Raw genomic sequence first — 6,462 nt, forward strand, 5'->3', positions numbered from 1 at the left:
GTAAATACACCAATCAGTACTCTGTATCTAGCTAACCTAGTGGGGACTTGGAGAACTTTTCTGTCTAGCACTCTGTGTCTAGCTCAGGGATTGTAAAGACACCAATCAGCACCCTGTCAGAACGGTCCAATCGGCTCTCTGTAAAATGGAGCAATCAGCTCTCTGTAAGATGGACCAATCAGCAGGATGTGGGTGGGGCCAGATAAGGGAATAAAAGCAGGCTGCCTTAGCCAGCCACCGGCAACGTGGTGAGGTCTCCTTCAGCGCTGTGGAGATTTATTCTTTTGCTCTTTACAATAAATCTTGCTAGTGCTCACTCTCTGGTTGCACACTGCTTTTAAGAGCTGTAACACTCACCGCGAAGGTCTGCAGCTTCACTCCTGACAGCGAGACCTCGAACCCACCAGAAGGAAGAAGCTCCAGACACATCTGAAGTCTGAAGGAACAAACCATGGACACACAATGTTTAAGAACTGTAACACTCACCGCGAGGGTCCACGGCTTCATTCTTGAAGTCAGTGAGACCAAGAACCCACCAATTCCGGACACAATTCTATGTCCCCAGCTGGGCAGGATCAGAAAGTGTTCTAAATGTTGTTTCAAAAAGAGGGAGGATTTTCCTAGATCAGTCACAGTGAGGTGGTGGTTTTATTTTTTAAAACACTTTATATATTGAAGAAATTTCACATTTACCAAAGAGTTTCTCAGAGATAGCAGGAAGCTCCTATAAATCCTTCCCCTGTGTCCCTCAACTTTTATTTTATGTTCAGGGGTACATGTGCAGGATATGGATGTGCAGGCTTGTTACGTAGGTAAACGTGTGCCTTGGTGATTTGCCACACAGAGCATCCGATAAGCTAGATACTAAGCCCAGGGTCAATTACCTATTCTCCCTATGCTCTCCCTTCCCCCACACTACCTCTGACAGGTCCCAGTGTGTGCTGTTCCCCCACCCGCCAATGTGTCTCTGTGTACTCATCATTCGGCTCCCACTTGTAAGTGAGAACATGCAGTGTTTGGTTTTCTGTTCCTGTGTTAGTTTGCTGAGGATAACGACTTCCAACTCCATCTATATCCCTCCAAAGGACATGATCTAATTTCCTTTTATGGTTGCATAGTATTCCATGGTGTGTATGTACCACATTTTCTTTATCCAGTCTATTATTGATGGGCATTTAGGTTGATTCCATGTCTTTGCTGTTGTGAATAGTGCTGCAATGAACATACGAGTGCATGTATATATATAAGTGAATGCCTTATATTCCTTTGGGTATATGCCTAGTAATGGGATTGCTGGATCAAATGGTATTTCTGCCTCTTGATCTTTGAGGAATCACCATGCTGTCTTCCACAATGGTTGAAGTAATTTACACTCCCACCAATAGTGTAAGAGCAGTCCTTTTTCTCTGCAACGTCAGCAGCATTTGTTGTTTTTTTTTAGATGGAGTCTTGCTCCTGTCACATGGCCTGGAGTTCAGTGGAGCGATCTCAGCTCACTGCAACCTTCATCTCCCGGGTTCAAGTGATTCTCCTTCCTCAGCCCCTGACTGGCATGAGATGGTATCTTATCGTGGTTTCAATTTGCATTTCTCTAATAATCGGTGATGTTGAGCTTTTTTTCATATGTTTCTTGGCCGCATGTATATCTTCTTTTGAGAAGTAAATGTGTATTTCATTTAAGTTTTCGAATTTAATATAAAGTTGCTCATAGGAGTTTCCCTTCCCTTTTCAGAATTTTTGCTGCATCCATAGTTATGCCACTTTTGATTCCTAATGTTATGTATTTGTGGATTATTTTTTTCTTTATCAATCTTCCCAAAGGTTTGTCTATGCTATTAGTTTTCAAAGGACCAACTTTTGGATTTATTTTCTCTATTGCAATTTCTTTTCTATTTCATTAATTTCTGCTTTATGTTTATTAGCACCTTCTTTCTACTTTCTTTGAGTATATTCTACTGTTCTTCATCCAGTTTCTTATGTTAGAACTCAATTTTCAGGCTTTTTTTCCTTTTCTAATGTAAGCACATAAGACTATTTCCTCTAAGGTCTACTTTCACTGCATCCTAAAGGTTTTCGTATGCAATATATTCCTTATCATTCATATCTAAGTACTTATTAGAAGAGTTTTAAAATTTCTGAATACATTTTGTTGTTGTTGCTATTGACTTCTAGTTCAATTTTGTTTTGTTTAAAGAGTATGTTTGAAACCAGGTATTTGAACATTGTTGAGACCGTGGCCCGTTTTTGCATGTATGCTTGAGAATAGTTTATATTTCGATTGCTGGGTACAGGTTTCTATAAATGGCCACAAGTTAACTTTGTTTATTGTATTGTTCACATTTATGTGTTTCTTGTTTTTTTCTGTTCAACTTAACAGTAATTGAGGTAATTGCATTTAAAATCTTCCACAATAATGGTGGGGTTTTCAATTTCTCTCAATAGTTCTACTTATTATTGCTTTACACATTTTCGAGACTATTTTATTACCTGCATACAACTGTACAATTGTTAAATGTTTCTGGAGAAATGAATTTTGACCATTACATAGGGACTATTTATGCTCAAATAATGAATTTATTGGTCTCCTTTATCTGATATCAATATAACTTCTTCATCTTTCTTTCTTTTTTGATATTTGATATTTTAATCCAAACACATTGCTATTTGCATTAAAATTACAGGATACATGAATATGTAGAAGGTGGTATGTGGTAAAAAATGCTGAGCTTCACGTGAGCTCACATTTAGCTCTGGTCCTGCCCCTGACCCCTCAAAGGACCTTGGCAATTCATACTTCCTCATCAGAAAAGTGGGGGAATTTGATTGGATGAGTGCCAGACTTTCTAAAAAACTTTTATTTTAAGTTCAAGGGTACAAGTACAGGTTGGTTACACAGGTAAACTTGTGTCACGGGAGTTTGTTGTACAGATTATTTCATCACCCAGGTGTTAAACCTAGTTCCCATTATTTTTCCTGATACTTTCCCTCCTCTCATCCTCCATCCCCAGGTAGGTTCCATTGTCTGTTGCTCCCATATTTGTGTCCGTGTGTTCTCATCATTTAGCTCCCACTTATGAGTAAGAACATGCAGTATTTGGTTTTCTGTTCCTGTGTTAGGATAATGGACTTCAGCTTCATCCATGTTTCTGCAAAGGACATGATCTTATTCTTTTTTATGGCTCCATTGTATTCCATGGTGTATATGTACCACATTTTCTTTATTCAGTCTGCCATTGATGATCACTTAGGTTGATTCCATGTCTTTGCTATTGTGAATAGTGTTGCAGTGAACATTTGCGTGCATATGTCTTTATGGTAGAATGAGTTCTATTCCTCAGGGCATATGCCCAGTAATGGCATTGCTGGGTCAAATGTTAGTTCTGCTTTCAACTCTTTGAGGAATCACCATACTGCTTTGCACAATGGTTGAACTATTAGGTTGGTGCAAAAGTAATTCCTGATTTTGCCATTAATTGTAATGTCAAAACTGCAATTACTTTTGCACCAACCTAATAATTTACGCTCCCACCAACAGTGTATTACGTGTTCGCTATTCTCCACAACGTCACCAGCCCTCTGTTATTTCTTGACTTTTTAGTAATAGCCACATTGACTGGTGTGAAATGGTATCTCATTGTGGTTTCCATTTGCAATTTGTGTTTCTCTAATGATCAATGATATTGAATGCTCTGCTTTTAAAGGGCTCCTGTGTGTAAGTCAGTCCCACTTGGAGAATCTCCTTATAGGAAGATCAAGTGAATAGTGAGCTTAATTATATATACAAAATTATTTTTTCCTGTAATGTAATCATGAGAGTAACACCAGAGGGTAAAGGTCATGGGGACCATCTCGGAATTCTTCCGAAGAAAGAGGGAAAAGCTAAACATAGCAAGAGTTGAAGCCATGAGTTTTGGGCCACTTTCTCTTGCAAAGTACTTATCGTTTCAGGACCTGAGTGTGATCTTTATGTATCCCTTCAATTTGATAATGGGGTACTTCTGTACCTACACATCACTATGATTTGGGGGTTCAGAAAACACGCTGGTTAGGATGGGTAGCTCAATTGGCATGGTAATGTGCTGTTTCAGTGAAATTCTGGGGAAAAAAATTTTAAGTCACTTATATTCTTTATGTGAATATATGTGCTGCTCTCCTTTCGGCTGCGACTTCTGAAGTATTCACTATTCATAATTATACTAACCCTGTGAGTGGGTCTCAATATTCAATATTCAGGCTATTTTGCTGCTTAGTGTTGCATCCTTCTGGCCACATTTCAGACTCTCAGTGTTTGTTGTCCCTCTGGCAATACTTGACTGCCGCTTAGTGGCTATTGTGATTTATTTTCTAATCTGGATTTCTGTTGACAAAACTTTCTGTTTAGGGCACATTAAGAGTCCCTATTGCTCCAGGCTTTATTCATTTTCATAATCCTTCAGATTGCCCTTCAGCAAACTTTCTATCCAGAAGAAAAAAAGATGTGTAGTCACGTAGATGTCCGGGCGCAGGGAATACATCCAGGTATTCTAGGTGAGGTAGGGAAAGTCTTGTCAGTGAGACATCTGGGCCCCCAGCTGGCAGCGGGGGCACCTCGGTTGAGCCTGGAGACGTCCAGTACTGGTGAGATCTAGGATGGTGCATGGCAAACACCAGTGACCTCCTAGGGCCCCGGTCTCATGGGGATTCAAGTGAGTGCCCTGTACCACTTCATGGTCTAGGTTAGCTCATAGGAACACCCACAACCTCCTGGACATTGGTATATGTGTCTGTCATTGCAGGATTCTCTTGGCTCCATGGGACCCATCTCTTCTACTCTCACTAAAACAACCCTGGGATGTATATTTTAAAAACTGGAATACCATTTGGTTAGATGAGCTAAAGAAGAAAAATAAAAACTTACCTTGTTTTGTAACACTGTTTGACCTGGATACAATTCAGTTAACAATGAAAAATGGCCGGAGAAAGAAATGTGAACTTTAACACCATCTTATGGCTAGATCTTTTCTGTACAAATGAGGGAAAGTGGTCTGAGGTTCCCTATGGGCAGACCTTTATAGCCTTACAACAGAACCCAGCTCTATGCAGCACCTGTGGGCTTAAACCCAGTAAGACAGAAAACCACACAGATGCACTAGAAGATTATCTTCTATTAAGGGGAAGGGCTCTCAGGGCCCACAGTACAACACCAGCTCCACATAGGGGCTCTCAGGGGCCTGCATCTCCTTCCAAGTCCCCAGCACACCCTACCCTATCAAAGTCTTCTGTAGAATTTAATCCCATTTCAACTCCTGCTTATGCTCCTCTTTATTCTCTTTTGCCTTGTACAGTAGGGACTAGCCCAGCTGGAATAACTCACAGTGGGACTTCATATCATCCAGGACCAGTGAAACTGCTCCCTTTACCGGAAGTCCAAATGCAAAAGGGATCATTAGAATACATGTTCCATTCTTAATAAATGATCTAATCCAGTGCAAGCAAAACCTCAGGCAGTTCTCAGAGAAACCCAATGCATTTACCAACGCAGTCCAGGCTCTAAATTTGGCCATTGACTTAACTTGGAGAGGTATATGCAAGTTGTCCTTTCCCTTGCTGTACTCCACAGCAACAACAGAGAATCTGAGTGGCCAGTCAGGGATACATAAATAGCAGGGCAGCTGACTGGCCTGCCACCTATGAAGTGGCAGCTATTGCTGATCTCTCCCACGACCCAGGTTGGAATTACAACCGGTCTGGAGGAATTAAGAATAGGGATGGCCTACATGGTCCAATGCCCCCTGGCAGAGATCAGACCATGCATTACAAAAAAAACCTGTTAACTATGAGAAAATCAAAGTAATCACACAGAGAAAACCCTGCCCTCTTTCAGGGGTGCTTAAAGGGCGCCTTCCAAAAGTACAACATTGACCCTATCTCCGCTGAAGGCCAACTGTTACCAGGAGAAAACTTTATTAGCCAGTCTACCCCAGATATCAGGAGTAAACCACAGAAATTACAATTAGGGCCACAAACATCTATGTCTCAACTAATAGAAATGGCTTTTGGGGTATTTCATAATAGGAATCTGGCTGAGGAGGAAGGCAGAGTCCAGTGCAAGAACAGGTGAGATAAGGCTCAGGCTAAAAGGATAGCTCTTTCTGTTAGTAGTGTCCTGCAACCTCTAAGTCACCCACAGGAACCTTGAAGCTTCGAAACTGGTCGCCAACAGGGTAACAGCCATCAAGGTGTCTGCTTTCAATGCAAGCAATTGGAGCACCAGGCCAGAAAGTGCACACAGCTTCCCCTTGGCCATGCCCAGTCTGTAAAACAGATAGCCACTGGGGAATGGATTTTCCTCGGTCCCGAAGGGAAAAGTGGACATCCTCCCTTGAGATGGCACTAACTCAAGACTGAGGAGGCTCAGGGATCCAGACGGCCCCTCTGAAAAGAACATTCCAGTCACCAATCTGGAACTCTAGCTGACCCTTG

Source organism: Macaca mulatta, chromosome X (assembly GCF_049350105.2).
Source record: "Macaca mulatta isolate MMU2019108-1 chromosome X, T2T-MMU8v2.0, whole genome shotgun sequence".
NCBI classification, from domain to species: domain Eukaryota; kingdom Metazoa; phylum Chordata; class Mammalia; order Primates; family Cercopithecidae; genus Macaca; species Macaca mulatta.